Raw genomic sequence first — 17,052 nt, 5'->3', positions numbered from 1 at the left:
TTTGAAAATCACAAGCTTTCGGAGGCTTTCTCCTTCGTCAGGTGAGTGTCACTCACCTGACGAAGGAGAAAGCCTCTGAAAGCTTGTGATTTTCAAATAAAACAGTTGGACTATAACCTGGTGTTGTAAGATTCCTTGCATTTGTAAAGTATGTAGTCGGGACAAACGAACTAAAGTGAATCGGACGACAGGACTCAATACAGGGGGCATTGATTTGAAGTACAGTGGGATTCATTGACTGGGAGTTACTTGTTGAAGTGGAGTAAAAGGAAGCTTGATTCTCCCCTGAAAATGATACTTTTAATATATAATTTCCAAATGGTTAAGGACAGGTTCTGTTGGGGCGCTACAATGGACCTTAGGGCTCCTGGGCAAGTGAAGGAAAATTAAATCAGTCGGTCCTGCCGCTGGAAAGTGAACAAGTCTGGTCAACTGATGACCGAATTGGGCTTGATTATGATGTCCTCGAGGACTGAATAGTCTGCTGACATTTGATGGTTCGGTTCACACTAGGCCAGTCAAGCGAGGGATCGCAGGGTGCTGCGTGCCTTTATTCAGAACTACAATCACATTCCTGGTATCTATTGTTGCATTTAAATATCTCCCACTGACGGTCTGATGTTTGATCTGCCATTTTTTGCCACTTGTTATTCTGGGTTCAATCCCCTTTTGTCCCACTGAAATGGGTTCAATTCCAGTCAAACACCTTTATCTTGGACTCATTTAAAAAAAAATCTATTTTCAATGTGAATCTAATGAGGTTTACAGTCACTATTCCCCAGGTGTTCTCCCACCTCCAGGTTGTTTATTTGTCCTGCTTTATAACCCATCCTCCATGGTTGGACATGCAATGAACTGATGAAGGAAACAGTCCCAGGAGCATTCTAGGAAACCCTCCCCATTTTGACGACAAGCCTTTGTCTTAGTCCGTCGAACAACTACAACAACTTGGTTTTGTATAGCGTCTTAACATAGAAAAACTTCACCAAGGTGCGATTAAGACACAATTGGACGCCAAGATAAAGAAGGAGATATTAAAACATCAGTAAAAGAGGTGGGTTTTAAGAAGGGTCTTATCGGAGGAGAGGGAAATGGAGAGATTTAAGGAGGGAATTGCATAGTGTGGGGCCTAGGAGGCTGAAGGCACTGCAACCAATGGTGGGGTAAAGGAAAGGGGATGCGCAAAGGTCAGAGTCATAGGAATGGAGATAACGGGAGGGGGGGGGGGTTGTAGGGCTGGAAGAAGTTACAGAGAAAGGGAGGGGTGAGGCCATGAAGAGATTTAAACAGGAGGATAAGAATTTTAAATTTGAGGTGTTGGGGGACTGGGAGCCAATGTAGGTCAGCAAGGACAGGAATGATAAGCGAGTGGGACCTGGTGTGGGATAGGATACTGCAGCAGAGTTTTGGATGAGCTGAAGTTTACGGAGTGTGGAGGATGGGCGGCCGGCCAGGAGGGCATTGGAACAGTCGGGTCTGGAGGCGACCATGGCATGGTTGAGGATTTCAGTGGCAGCTGGCCTGAGGCGGGTCGAGGCAGGCAATGTTAAGGAGGCGGAGGTAGGCGGTCTTTGATGAAGAGTATACGACTTCAGTCTTCTCAATGTTTAGCTGGAGGAAATTGTGTTTGGTGATCCGCTGGCAGAATCCAAGGCGGTGGGTAAGGTGAGCAGAACAGGAAGGTTGGCGAGGTTAGCACCCTGCGGGCATGCTGGGCAGGACAGACGGCGAGAGAGGAGGACGGAGCAGCATGGGTTGCTGCTCGTGAGGAGGCAGCGATGGGTACCTTCGATGGGCACTTTAGAGAATTCCAAGAGAGGCACAGAGGGTAGCAGTGGGCTTATCCAAGGGGGATACAAGCCTGGAACGGTGGCAGGAGTATAGGAAGGTGAAGGAGTAGTGATGGGTTGGGGTCGGGATTGTGGTACGGCAAATTACTCAAGGGAAGAAATTAAAGGTGCTTTAACCGGGTGGCGGGAAGGGGAGGAGAGAAGAACCTGAAAGGGACCAAGAGGGAAAAAAATGAAATAGACTCGGGTCTGGAGCAACAGCCAAAATGCATATACAAAACTAAAACTATTAATAGATAGATCTCCTCCCCCACCTCCATCCAACTGAGCCCTAGGGACAAAGCACAAACAAATTACTTCAACCACTAAGCCTGCATTGCACAAGCACGACCATGCCAAGAAACCTTAATGTATCAGTCCTTCCATAAACACCATGAAACCAAAAACATACAGCAGCCTTATCAAATATATATGAGAGAAGAAACTCTTGAAAATACAACAGTCAAATAATAACCCCACTCTCACTCTGACCTCTCTGTCCTCGGCCTCTTACACTGTTCCGATGAAGCTCAACAGAAGCTCGAGGAACAGCACCTCATCTTTCGATTAGGCACTTTACAACCTTCCGGACTCAACATTGATTTTAATAACTTGCTCCCATTTTAATTTTTTTTTGTTGTGGGACTGCAGCTGCTGGCTGTGGTTCTGTTGTTGCCATTTACAGCTCCTCTAGACCGATCTTTTGATTCTTTACCTGTCCCATTACCACCCTCCTTGCCTTGCGCCATCATCCCTTTTGTCATTTAATCACTCTTGCCCTCTACCCTATCACAGACCTTCCCTTTTGTTCTTTCCTCCCCTCCCGCCCTTTCCCTGACTCTGTACTTGCCCCTTAAGAAGCTCTCTGTCAGATCCATATAATTTCAATGACCCACATTAGTGGCAGGAGCTAAAGGGCTAGAATAAAAGCTGAAGTAGCTGCTGAGAAAAAGGAAAGTAGCAGGGTGCCCCCCAGCCCCCTCCTCCTCTCCAGCCCCATAGCCCCCTGCCCAACTCACTGGGAGGATTTGGTGGGGACTGAATGAGTTTCAAAGGTCAGTAAACCATGGCTGTCCTGCCATGGAGTTAACCTGTGACATGCATTCTCCTCGGAGACCACACAAATACCATGGCCAGATTTTCCACTCAAGTTATGCTGGCCCCACCCGGCAAAATTATTTTGGGAACTGGTCCACCGGCCCCCTGCTAATTCTGGGATTTCCCACTGGCAGTGACTGCAATATATTATACAAGTGATGGAAATATGCTCTTGAACGTATTTTCCATTATTTGTGCCGTCGCAACTCAAGGGATGCCTGTTCCTTTCTGGTGTCCACCTTGCTATTGGAGATGGAGGGACTGTTTTAAGCTTGAAGGGCCGAAAGGCTTATGCCTGTTGCTTTTAAAGAAAAATGTCAAATCTTCAACTGGCATCAAAGAGGCTGCCAACCACCCAGCTAAGGTTGCCAACCCTCCAGGATTGCCCTGGAGTCCCCAGGAACTAAAGACCAACCTCCAGGACACTGCTGCGAGCAAATCCAGGAGAAAAATCATAAGGGCATTAAAAAAATTGTTGTTTTTTAAAAAAAAAATTCTTTGAACAATTTTGTTTATTAATGATAAAAATATTGGACATCGGGGGTGGGGGAAATCCTGTTTGACTGACAGTCAAGAGCCATCCAAACGGGTAACTGAGAGTCCATTCACTTCCTGATTGCCTTGGGAAGTGGGGGTTCTGTGAGGATGGACATGATGGGTGACCAATGGCGGGAATGCGGGGGCGGGGTGGTTGGAGGCAGGAGGTCATGTGACAAAAGCTCCAGGAATATGTCCAACCAGGATTGGCAACCCTACACCCAGCAGGCCCCCGAGCCCTGCTGCAGCAAATCACCACCCCCACCCCCTCCCAGGGCAGCTTGCTTAAAAAATACAAATCCCCCCAACAGCAGAAGAGCTGTCATATCGGGGGTCTATCCTTGGGGTGGGCGGAGGTCCCGCTCCTCCCAGGACGCGATGGGATTCCGTTCTAGCGGAAAATTCGGGCTCCCCGTTTTTCAAAAATGTACATTTTCCACTCATTCATGATTGACGGGGGCAGAGATTTTAACCCAGTGATCCTTGTCATTAAAATATTGCCTTACGGAGAGGGCATAATGCATGTAATCCAGTATCTCCTTGTGCCCTTTCCCTCTTTCACTGAGAGAAGGAGATGTGGAACTTATTAGAAGTGCAGTCGCTTGCTATGAGCATTCAGCATTACCACACTCTCCTCAGCTGCATTCCTGTATGTACTCAGTTTCAGTCAATAACTTACTGGCAGCTGACCTTATGCTTCATATTTAAGTTCTAAACCTCATTCTACCTCGAGAATTCAGTGACTCTGAAAGCCTGGTGTTCTCATTTGCTGGAGAGAGACGACTGATTGCCAGCCTGCCTTCTACTCTTGATTCTTCTACGGCTGCAAAAGAGAGAACCATTTTTCACACAGACGGCAGCCAGTTAGGACAAGTTCTTTCGCCTTGGGAACATGGGACTGAATCGTTCCCAGTCAGTCGGTCAAAGTCATGCGTGTTGCAGTGGTTTAGAATACAATCTGTTCACCTCTCAGTCTTCCAACCTAGACTAATGGATTGAATTGTGTAAGTGTCTTGTCTGCCTCTCCAGTTATTAAGAGCCCACTTTCCAGTGGATATGGCGCAATCAGTACAATTTCCAGTGGATATGACGCAATCAGTACAATTTCCAGTGGATATGGCGCAATCAGTACAATTTCCAGTGGATATGACGCAATCAGTACAATTTCCAGTGGATATGGCGCAATCAGTACAATTTCCAGTGGATATGGCGCAATCAGTACAATTTCCAGTGGATATGGCGCAATCAGTACAATTTCCAGTGGATATGGCGCAATCAGTACAATTTCCAGTGGATATGGCGCAATCAGTACAATTTCCAGTGGATATGGCGCAATCAGTACAATTTCCAGTGGATATGACGCAATCAGTACAATTTCCAGTGGATATGGCGCAATCAGTACAATTTCCAGTGGATATGGCGCAATCAGTACAATTTCCAGTGGATATGGCGCAATCAGTACAATTTCCAGTGGATATGGCGCAGTCAGTACAATTTCCAGTGGATATGGCGCAATCAGTACAATTTCCAGTGGATATGGCGCAATCAGTACAATTTCCAGTCTCGCTCAGAGTACACAGCAAAGGGCAAGGTGGGAAGTTAAAAAGTAGAAGGGAGGAGACCCTTTGGCCAGTAAAAACTTAGAGAAGAGTGGGCTCGGGAATGGTTGCCTCCTGCTGCCTACTGCTGTCACACTTCCTCCTTTAGCCACAAGAAGTGTCTTAAATAATTAAAGGAATAGATAAGGTAGAAACAAGCAAACTTCAACAAGCGTAGGTTAGAGGTCACTAGTACAAAATACACAAGCCTCGATCAAAGGAAGAAAGAATTAGCAATTCTAAAGTGCCTTTCAAGACCTCAGGATGTCTCAAAGCACTTTACAACCAACTTTTGAAGTGTAGTCACTTGCAATGCAGGGAAACGCAGGAACCAATTTGAGCACAGCAAGGTCCCACAAACAACAATGAGATAATGACCAGATAATCTGTTTTAATGATGTTGATTGGGGGATAAATATTGGCCAGGACACCAGGGTGAACTCCCCTACTCTTCTACAAAGAGTGCCATGGGATCTTTTACGTCCACGTGAGAAGGCAGACGGGGCCTTGGTTTAACGTCTCATCTGAAAGAGCAGCTGAGCGATATAGATCAAGACAATCCCAGTTTGGGCTGAATTAATGATCTCATTCAGAACGGTAATAGGGGGCACTAAATGGTCGTCAGATGAGGACTGGATTGGATTCATCCGTGATGCCCCCCTGCAGTTGAATACCTTGCTGACCCTCACTGTCTAAGCTCACGCTTGGGCCAGGTATTCGTGGGAAACCTGTAGAGTCAGCAACCCAGCCAACACCTTCGGGACGGGAGGAAATTGGTCGAAAAATATGAGATTTAAAAAACCCACTAGGTTAGCACTGCTGCAGCAGTGTTGATAATTGTTGTCTGGGTAACAAGACCATCATAGTAGTTGCATGGCCCTAAATAGAATAGCTGGGATTGTTGCCAAGAGATATTTATGGACTAGGATTAACATTGAGGTAGTGCGTTTGATATTGTGTATATGGACTTTGAAAAGGCATTTGATAAAGCACCACATAATAGACTTGTTAGCAAAATTAAAGTCCATGGGATTAAAGAGACAGTGGCAGTGTGGATACAAAATTGGCTAAGGGACAGAAAGCAGAGAATAGTGGTGAACGGTTGTTTTTCAGACTGGAGGGAAGTATACAGTGGTATTCCCCAGGGGTCAGTATTAGGCCCAATGCTTTTTTTGATATATATTAATGACCTGGACTTGGGTACACAGGGCATAATTTCAAAGTTTGCAGATAACAAGAAACTCAAATGTAGTAAACAATGTGGAGGCTAGTAACAGACTTCAGGAGGACACAGACTGACTGGTGAAATGGGCAGACGAAATTTAACACAGAGAAGTGTGAAGTGATACATTTTGGTAGGAAGAATGAGAGGCAATATAAGTTAAATGGTACCATTTTAAAGAGAGTGCAGGAACAGAGAGACCTGGGGTTGTATGTACACAAATCTTTGAAGGTGGCAGGACAAGTTGAGAAGGCTGTTTAAAAAAAAAAGCATATGGGATGCTTGGCTTTATTAATAGAGGCATAGAGTACAAAAGCAAGGAAGTTATGCTAATCCTTCATAAAACACTGGTTAGGCCTCAGCTGGAGTATTGTGTTCAATTCTGGGCACCACACTTTAGGAAGGATGTCTTGGCCTTAGAGAGGGTACAGATGAGATTTACTAGAATGGTACCAGGGATGAGGGACTTCAGTTATATGGATAGACTGGAGAAGCTGGGGTTGTTCACCTTAGAGCAGAGAAGGTTAAGAGGAGATTTGATAGAGGTGTTCAAAATCATGAACAGTTTTGATAGAGTAAATAAGGAGAAACTATTTTCAGTGGCAGAAGGATGGGTAATCAGAGGACACAGATTTAAGGTGATTGGCAAAAGAACCAGACGACACGAGGAAACATTTTTTTTACGCAGCGAGTTATGATCTGGAATGTACTGCCTGAAAGAGTGGTGGAAGCAGATTCAATAGTAACTTATAATAGGGAATTAGATAAATACTTGAATGGAAAAAAATTACAGGGCTATGGGGAAAGAGCAGGGGAGTGGGACTAATTGGAAAGCTCTTTCAAAGAGCCAACATAGGCACGATGGGCTGAATAGCCTCCTCCTGTGCTGTACCATACTATGATACTATGAACTGTCCTCTTCCTGGGAAAGTGTTGTTGGATGGGTTTGGTTTTAGGAACAATCTGCATCGCAACACTGGGGTCGTATTTGAGGGAACAAAAAAGGGCAAAGTCGGAAATTCTGTGCTATCTTTGCTCGAGTATATGTTTTAAAAAAAATTGCTTAAGTCCAACTTCATTACTTTCATAAATGATTCTGGCGTTCAATCAATGAGGTAATCACAGCAGCTCTTTAAAACCTGATGCAGTCGCCATGCAGGACGGAAAAGTCAGACTGAGCCTCTTAATTGGACGGAGAGAGAAGTTACTTCTTGCTTGCAGGGAGGCAACTCGGGACAAATAAATGATGCTCCAGAATCACGATCAATCTTTTCCATGGGTGACCCACTTCCCTTAATTCTGTGCTTTTTTTGGATGATTTTTTTTGTTCTCCCCAGCCTTACCCCCATTCTGTCTGAGAGAGAAAAGGACATCAAGTATGGAATGGATGAGGCTACTAATATTTTTATGAACAGTGGCCATTGTCTCCTTGTTTGAGACTGTACTTCCTAACCCACAGATGTGCCACCATGACAGTAAGGCCCATGTAAAAGAAAAGGAAGACTTGCATTTTTATAGCACCTTTCACGACCTCAGGACGTCCCAAAGCGCTTCACAACCAATTAAGTACTTTTGAAGTGTAGTCACTGTTGTAATGTAGGAAACACGGCAGCCAATTTGCCCACTGCAAGGTCTCACGAACAGTAATGTGATAGTGACCAGATAATCTGTTTTTAGTGATGTTGGTTGAGGGATAAATATTGACCAGAACTCCCCTGTAGTGAAAAATACCAGTCTGGCGATGCCTGGTTGCATCCCCATGGAGGGTGCACCTATCCTGCCTGTTCTCCCTCATGTCCCTGTTTTGAAATCACTGCAGCCTGTTAACGAGGCAATAACGAGACGCTGGCAGGTATCTCCTCTACCGAGGTGCTTCTGCACCTACCAGCCCATTCAAGTGAATGGGCAGAAAATTGCTGGCTGGTTGAGTGCGGAAATGGAAGACCCCCGGCCTCTATTTCTACACTACTGCTTTGATATGGGGCTGTACAGAAGATATACATTTAACCTATGGTACACTTTTACCGTTGACCTCTTAAACAACTATTTACAACAGGAATTCTTAATGATCAAAAACTAAATACGGATGAGGTAGGCTCTTACTTTACAACCACCACCCACCCCCAATCACAGCATCCAGTCACTTCTTAAATGGTTTGTAAAGATTTTTGTCTGCCTATCTTACCCAAACAACCATTCCTAGTGTTGATCATTATTTGTGTAAAGAATTTCCTGACACCGGTCCTAAATTTGACTTTGAACCTTGTCCGACTGTCATCTTTTCACTTGCAGCAGTGTTCTGGGTCTCCCTTTGCTGTACGGTGTAGCTTAGACAATAATTTTGGTCGTTCGGATGGAAATTCAGACTGCTGTGCAATATACGAAGGTTAAGGTGAAAGTCTATTTGTTCATCATGTGAGGAAGAATATTAATCTCTCATTCCACCCACTGCAGTTAAACTGAAGGTTGCAGACAAGCTCTCGGCCGTCAGGGACTGCAGCTTTTACTGGTCACGTAGTCAAACACATGGGAGGAATCCTCTAAATGCTGCAAGAGTTAGGGGAGAAAATTAAGGGGCACTTCCAATAACCAGCTTTATAAGTTGTTTCTAAAAGATCGCTGGCTATCACCATAATTGTTTTTTTGCAGCCATTCTGGCTCTCAGAAACTTGACATTTTGGATGCAACTTGGTGCTGGTTGAGCTGTCGTCACAAGGTAGACTTGGATGAAGGCGGCCTTTTGGCCCATTTGACCTCATCCTTCCAGAATACCAGGTCTACCGTCTCCCCATTTCAGTATCTCCTTGATTCTTAAATGAGTCTAGTGTCCCGAGCACCATGTTCAAGCTGTTGATCACTCTGTCCCTGACATCCGCCCTCAGTTTGCCTTTCACAGTCCTGAACCTGTGCCCTCTTGTCCTGCTGCCCTGGCACAGCTACAAGTTTTGTTTTGCATTTGCTTTCCCTCTTCCAGTACGAACATATGTACGAACATACGAATTAAGAGCAGGAGTAGGCCATTCGGCCCCTCCAGCCTGCTCTGCCATTTGATAAGATCATGGTTGATCTGATTGTGACCTCAACCCCACTTTCCCGTCTACCTACTATAACCTTTGACTCCCTTTTTAATCAGGAATCTATCTGACTCAGCCTTAAAAATATTCAGTGACCCTGCCTCCACCGCTCTCTGGGGAAAGGAGTTCCACAGACTCACGACCCTCAGAGAAAAAATTTCTCCTCATCTCTGTCTTAAATGGGAGACCCATTATTTTTAAACCGTGGCCCCTAGTTCTAGTCTCTCCCACAAGGGGAAACATCCCCACAGCATCTACCCCTTCTAGTCCCCTCAGGATCTTATATGTTTCAATAAGATCACCTCTCATTCTTTTAAACTCCAGTGTATACAGGCCCAACTTGTCCAAGCTTTCCTCATAAGATAACCCCCTCATCCCAGGAATCAGTCGAGTGAACCTTCTCTGAACCGCCTCCAAAACAATGATGTCCTTTCTTAAATAAGGAGACCAAAACTGCACACAGTATTCTAGATGTGGTCTCACCAATGCCCTGTACAACTGTAGCAAAACATCTCTACTTTTATATTCCATTGCAATAAATGACAACATTCCATTTGCCTTCCTAATCACTTGCTGTACCTGCATACTAACTTTTTGTGATCCATGTACTAGGACACCCAGATCCCTCTGTACCTCAGAGTTCTGCAATCTCTCTCCATTTAAATAATATACTGCTTTTCTATTCCTCCTGCCAAAGTGGACAAGTTCACATTTTCCCACATTATACTCCATCTGCCAAATTTTTGCCCACTCACTTAACCTATCTATATCCCTTTGCAGACTCCTTATGTCCTCTTCACAACTTAGTTCCTACCTAACTTTGTGTCAACAGCAAATTTAGCAATCATCTCTTTGAGGTCACCTTGAAATGTCATGTTTTCAAACGTGAGGAGTTCTTCTGTCTGAGGCTGGGGATCAGCCTCATTGATGTCCTCTGCGTTGCTCCAGGGGCTGGATGGCTGCCTTATATCATGGTGACTAGAACTGGATGCAGTACTCCAGTTCTGCCTGTACATGGGTGCCAGTTCAGCAGGACTCTGGGGATTTGAACTCGACTGATTAGGCAGTAAAACCCAGCATCCTAGTTTCCTTTTTTTTAAATTGCTGACTCACATTGATCCAGTGAAATCACTAAGCATTCCATGTCCCTTTCAACTTCCTGTTTGGAAATGCTCTATTCCATGCTTGGAGTAGACGTGCTTCTTATTTGTACTTCACATATCCAGTACCTTGCACTTGTCCATTATAATAGAATCTTACAGCACAGAAGGAGGCCATTCAGCCCCTTGTGCCTGTGCTGGCTCTTTGAAAGAGCTGTCCAATTCAGTCCCACACCCCAGCTTTTTCCCCATAACCCTGCAAATTAGCCCTCTTCAAGTACATGTCCAATTGCCTTTTGAACATTTTGAACAAATATCGAATTTCATTTGTCACTGGTCAGCCCAGGTGCAACCGATGCTGAGTACTCCTTATGAGATCTTGGCGGACTCCTCTCAGTCTACAAACTCCCACGAGCTTGGGTGCCTTCTGAATGATTTAACTACCCTACATTGATTAGGATTCCATCCAAGTCATTTATGTGTAGCAGGAACAGGAAGTGTCCCAGCATGGATCCTGCTGCATCTTGTTCAATGCCCTTCTGTACCCCACCTCCTCACCCATTGCGATCTGGTTCCCCTTGCAACCACTCTGCTTCCTTCCCTTTACTGATCCACATCCACGTCTCAGCCTTGATATCCACGGTATCGCAGCTGGACCAGAAACAAATGGCCTGATCCTTCCTTGCTTTTGTGGGTGATATCACTTTTCCGTGAGCTAACCGCATTTCAGGCCTGGCACAGGATGTCGTACCAGGCACAGTTAATTTGGTTCCAGCGCTCACCAGCGACCCACTGCAAAGAGTCTGAGCGATCAATGCAGTTGATTAATGGCAGCCCAATCAGACAGACAGTCTCCTCTTCTCCTGCCCTCTGATGATACAGTTTCAGCAGGGATGAAGTGTCAGCAAGCTGGATGAGATCATCATAAAAAAAAAAATTTCTGTGCAGCTGCAAATGCTCTTAGTGCAAGGCCACATCAGATGATTAATGTCTAGGTTAGATACGGTGCTTATTAGGCGACAGTCAGAGCCTGTGTAATATTGCTCACTTTCAGATGAGAGAACCACGGTGAATGGTTTTCACCAGTGCAAGTGGTAAATCGGGTCCAAACCCGATTTTGTTCTGGATGTGGCCCAATGCAATGCTAAACTAACATGAGAATTTAACAGCAATGCTGGTAATCTGAAATAAAAATGCAGGAAAAGCGCGGTGAGTTAGTCAGCGTCTGAAGGAGAAAGACAGGTTAATGTTTTGAATGGGAGCCCTTCATTAGGTCTATGCATCCGAACTTGAAACATGGTTCGCAAGTCTCTGCACTGCTGAATCAAACATGATGAAAGTTTGAATAAAAACAGCTGAAAGTGCGTAACAGGTCAGTGAGCATCTGAAAAATCACAGGATGATTGTGGATGATGAAGGCCATTTGGCCCATCTTAGGTCATTCATCCAGAATGACCTTACATTCCGCCCCCACCCCATTGCAACATCCAATTGGTTCTTAAATGACTCAAGGGTTTTTTCCTCCACTGCTCCATGCAGGAGTCCATTCCATGTATTGATCATTCTTGAATAAACAATTTCTGACGTTCGTTCTAAATTTGCCTTTTACCAGTTTGAACCTGTGCCCACTGAGTCTCGTAATTTCAAGCCATTTCCGCACAAAAGAGCTGAATTCCAGAGGTGAGGAGAGAGTGACTGCCCTTGACATCAAGGCAGCATTTGACTGAGTGTGGCACCAAGGGGCCTGAGTAAAATTGAAGTCAATGGAAATCAGGAGGAAAACTCTCCAGTGGCTGGAGTCATACCTAGCACAAAGATGGTAGTGGTTGTTGGAGGCCAATCATCACAGCCCCAGGACATTGCTGCAGGAGTTCCTCAGGGCAGTGTCCTAGGCCCAACCATCTTCAGCTGCTTCATCAATGACCTTCCCTCCATCATAAGGTCAGAAATGGGGATGTTCGCTGATGACTGCACAGTGTTCAGTTGCATTCGCAACCCCTCAGATAATGAATCAGTCCGTGCCCGCATGCAGCAAGACCTGGACAACATCCAGGCTTGGGCTGATAAGTGGCAAGTAACATTCGCGCCAGACAAGTGCCAGGCAATGACCATCCCCAACAAGAGAGTGTCGAACCACCTCCCCTTGACATTCAACGGCATTACCATCGCCGAATCCCCCACCATCAACATCCTGGGGGGGGGGTCACCATTGACCAGAAGCTTAACTGGACCAGCCATATAAATACTGTGGCTACAAGAGCAGGTCAGAGGCTGGGTATTCTGTGGCGAGTGACTCACCTCTTGACTCCCCAAAGCCTTTCCACCATCGACAAGGCACAAGTCAGGAGTGTGATGGAATACTCTCCACTTGCCTGGATGAGTGCAGCTCCAACAACGCTCAAGAAGCTCGACACCATCCAGACAAAGCAGCCCGCTTGATTGGCACCCCATCCACCACCCTAAACATTCACACTCTTCACCACCGGCACACTGTGGCTGCAGTGTGTACTATCCACAGGATGCACTGCAGCAACTCGCAAAGAATTTTTCGACAGCACCTCCCATACCCGCGACCTCTACCACCTAGAAGGACAAGAGCAGCAGGTACATGGGAACAACACCACCTGCACATTCCCCTCCAAGTCACACACCATCCCGACTTGGAAATATATTGTCGTTCCTTCATCATCGCTGGGTCAAAATCCTGGAACTCCCTACCGAACAGCACTGTGGGAGAACTTTCACTACACGGACTGCAGCGGTTCAAGAAGGCGGCTCACCACCACCTTCTCAAGGGCAATTAGGGATGGGCAATAAATGCTGGCATTGCCAGCGACGCCCACATCCCATGAATGAATAAAAAAGAACTTACCTTTTACAAACTTTTAGAACCTCTACAAGATCACCTCTCACTCACCTCCTCTCAAGGCTGAAATGTCAAGTTTCCCCAAAGAGAGAGTTTCATCTCATCTATGAGAATTTTCATGTGGTGATTCCCTGATCTTTGACATAACACCTGTCTGAGCTTCCCATCCACCCTCAGCCCAAGTTCCTAACACCAGTTAGTAATGGGTTAAAAACTAACTGAGGTTAGCAACTAAAGGAGGAACACAGTTATCAGCAGCCTCGGTGTTTTACAGTGCAGTGGGGTAAATGGATCTGTTCCTGCAATTTTACTGTTGACCCGATTGCCAACAGTAATGGCACAAACACAGTGAAAGCTGGGTGTGTGAGAGACTGTGTCTAGAACAGCAATCTGCCTTTAAAACAGAAGTGTGGGGGGGAGGGATGAGAAACACACACATGATAAAACACAAGTTAAAATTCGAAATTGGGGAAAGGCCAATTTTGATGGTATTAGACAGGAACTTTCAGAAGTTGATTGGGAGAGTCGGTTGGCAGGCAAAGGGACGTCTGGTAAGTTGGAGGCTTTCAAAAGTGTGTTAACCAGGGTTCAGGGTAAGCACATTCCTTATAAAGTGAAGGGCAAGGCTGGTAGAAGTAGGGAACCTTGGATGACTCGGGAGATTGAGGCCCGAGTCAAAAAGAAGAAGGAGGCATATGACATGCATAGACAGCTGGGATCAAGTGGATCCCTTGAAGAGTATAGAGATTGCCGGAGTAGAGTTAAGAGAGAAATCAGGAGGGCAAAAAGGGGACATGAGATTGCTTTGGCAGATAAGGCAAAGGAGAATCCAAAGAGCTTCTACAAATACATAAAGGGCAAAAGAGTAACTAGGGAGAGAGTAGGGCCTCTTAAGGATCAGCAAGGTCATCTATGTGCGGAACCACAAGAGATGGGTGAGATCCTAAATGAATATTTCACATCGGTATTTACGGTTGGGAAAGGCATGGATGTTAGGGAACTTGGGGAAATAAATAGTGATGTCTTGAGGAGTGTACATATTACAGAGAGGGAGGTGCTGGACGTCTTAACGCGCATCAAGGTAGATAAATCTCCGGGACCTGATGAAATGTATCATAAGAACATAAGAACATAAGAAATAGGAGCAGGAGTAGGCCAATCGGCCCCTCGAGCCTGCTTCGCCATTCAATAAGATCATGGCTGATCTGATCCTAACCTCAAATCTAAATTCATGTCCAATTTCCTGCCCGCTCCCCGTAACCCCTAATTCCCTTTACTTCTAGGAAACTGTCTATTTCTGTTTTAAATTTATTTAATGATGTAGCTTCCACAGCTTCCTGGGGCAGCAAATTCCACAGACCTACTACCCTCTGAGTGAAGAAGTTTCTCCTCATCTCAGTTTTGAAAGAGCAGCCCCTTATTCTAAGATTATGCCCCCTAGTTCTAGTTTCACCCATCCTTGGGAACATCCTTACCGCATCCACCCGATCAAGCCCCTTCACAATCTTATATGTTTCAATAAGATCGCCTCTCATTCTTCTGAACTCCAATGAGTAGAGTCCCAATCTACTCAACCTCTCCTCATATGTCTGCCCCCTCATCCCCGGGATTAACCGAGTGAACCTTCTTTGTACTGCCTCGAGAGCAAGTATGTCTTTTCTTAAGTATGGAGACCAAAACTGTATGCAGTATTCCAGGTGCGGTCTCACCAATACCTTATATAACTGCAGCAATACCTCCCTGTTTTTATATTCTATCCCCCTAGCAATAAAAGCCAACATTCCGTTGGCCTTCTTGATCACCTGCTGCACCTGCAAACTAACTTTTTGATTTTCTTGCACTAGGACCCCCAGATCCCTTTGTACTGCAGTACTTTCCAGTTTCTTGCCATTAAGATAATAACTTGCTCTCCGATTTTTCCTGCCAAAGTGCATAACCTCACATTTTCCAATATTGTATTGCATCTGCCAAATCTCCGCCCACTCACCCAGCCTGTCTATATCCCCTTGTAGGTTTTTTATGTCCTCCTCACTCTCTACTTTCCCTCCCATCTTTGTATCATCTGCAAACTTTGATATGTTACACTCGGTCCCCTCCTCCAAATCGTTAATATAGATTGTGAAGAGTTGGGGACCCAGCACCGACCCCTGCGGAACACCACTGGCTACAGGTTGCCAGTCCGAGAATGTCCCAGGACGTTATGGGAGGTTAGGGAGGAAATTGCGGGTCCCCTAGCAGAGATATTTGAATCATCGACAGCTACAGGTGAGGTGCCTGAAGATTGGAGAGTAGCAAATGTTGTGCCTTTGTTTAAGAAGGGCGGCAGGGAAAAGCCTGGGAACTACAGACCGGTGAGCCTGACATCTGTAGTGGGTAAGTTGTTAGAGGGTATTCTGAGAGACAGGATCTACAGGCATTTGAAGAGGCAGGGACTGATTAGGAACAGTCAGCATGGTTTTGTGAGAGGAAAATCATGTCTCACGAATTTGATTGAGTTTTTTGAAGGGGTAACCAAGAAGGTAGATGAGGGCTGTGCAGTAGACGTGGTCTACATGGACTTTAGCAAAGCCTTTGACAAGGTACTGTATGGTAGGTTGTTACATAAGGTTAAATCTCACGGGATCAAAGGTGAGGTAGCCAATTGGATACAAAATTGGCTTGACGACAGAAGACAGAGGGTGGTTGTAGAGGGTTGTTTTTCAAACTGGAGGCCTGTGACCAGCGGTGTGCCTCAGGGATCGGTGCTGGATCCGCTGTTATTTGTTATTTATATTAATGATTTGGATGAGAATTTAGGAGGCATGGTTAGTAAGTTTGCAGATGACACCAAGATTGTTGGCATTGTGGACAGTGAAGAAGGTTATCTAGGATTGCAACGGGATCTTGATAAATTGGGCCAGTGGGCCGATGAATGGCAGATGGAGTTTAATTTAGATAAATGTGAGGTGATGCATTTTGGTAGATTGAATCGGGCCAGGACCTACTCCGTTAATGGTAGGGCGTTGGGGAGAGTTATAGAACAAAGAGATCTCGGAGTACAGGTTCATAGCTCCTTGAAAGTGGAGTCACAGGTGGATAGGGTGGTGAAGAAGGCATTTGGCATGCTTGGTTTCATTGGTCAGAACATTGAATACAGGAGTTGGGATGTCTTGTTGAAGTTGTACAAGACATTAGTAAGGCCACACTTGGAATACTGTGTACAGTTCTGGTCACCCTATTATAGAAAGGATATTATTAAACTAGAAAGAGTGCAGAAAAGATTTACTAGGATGCTACCGGGACTTGATGGTTTGACTTATAGGGAGAGGTTGGATAGACTGAGACTTTTTTCCCTGGAGAGTAGGATGTTCAGGGTGATCTTATAGAAGTCTATAAAATAATGAGGGGCATAGATAAGGTAGATAGTCAAAATCTTTTCCCAAAGGTAGGGGAGTCTATAACGAGGGGGCATAGATTTAAGGTGAGAGGGGAGAGATACAAAAGGGTCCAGAGGGGCAATTTTTTCACTCAAAGGGTGGTGAGTGTCTGGAACGAGCTGCCAGAGGCAGTAGTAGAGGCGGGTACAATTTTGTCTTTTAAAAAGCATTTGGACAGTTACATGGGTGAGATGGGTATAGAGGGATATGGGCCAAGTGCAGGCAATTGGGACTAGCTTAGTGGTATAAACTGGCCGACATGGACATGTTGGGCCGAAGGGCCTGTTTCCATGTTGTAAACTTCTATGATTC

General features: G+C 45.4%; 1 protein-coding gene across 1 annotated transcript in view; it reads right to left on the bottom strand.

Moving 5' to 3' along the window:
* ccdc92ba (coiled-coil domain containing 92Ba) overlaps nucleotides 1-17,052 on the bottom strand; it is a 70,743-nt gene that overhangs the window by 43,243 nt on the left and 10,448 nt on the right. The gene's annotated exons all lie outside the window — the stretch shown is intronic.

This window comes from Heptranchias perlo, chromosome 28 (genome assembly GCF_035084215.1).
Source record: "Heptranchias perlo isolate sHepPer1 chromosome 28, sHepPer1.hap1, whole genome shotgun sequence".
In the NCBI taxonomy this organism is placed as follows: domain Eukaryota; kingdom Metazoa; phylum Chordata; class Chondrichthyes; order Hexanchiformes; family Hexanchidae; genus Heptranchias; species Heptranchias perlo.
Note: the sequence above shows the minus strand (reverse complement) of the source record. Positions and strands in the feature narration are given on the sequence as shown.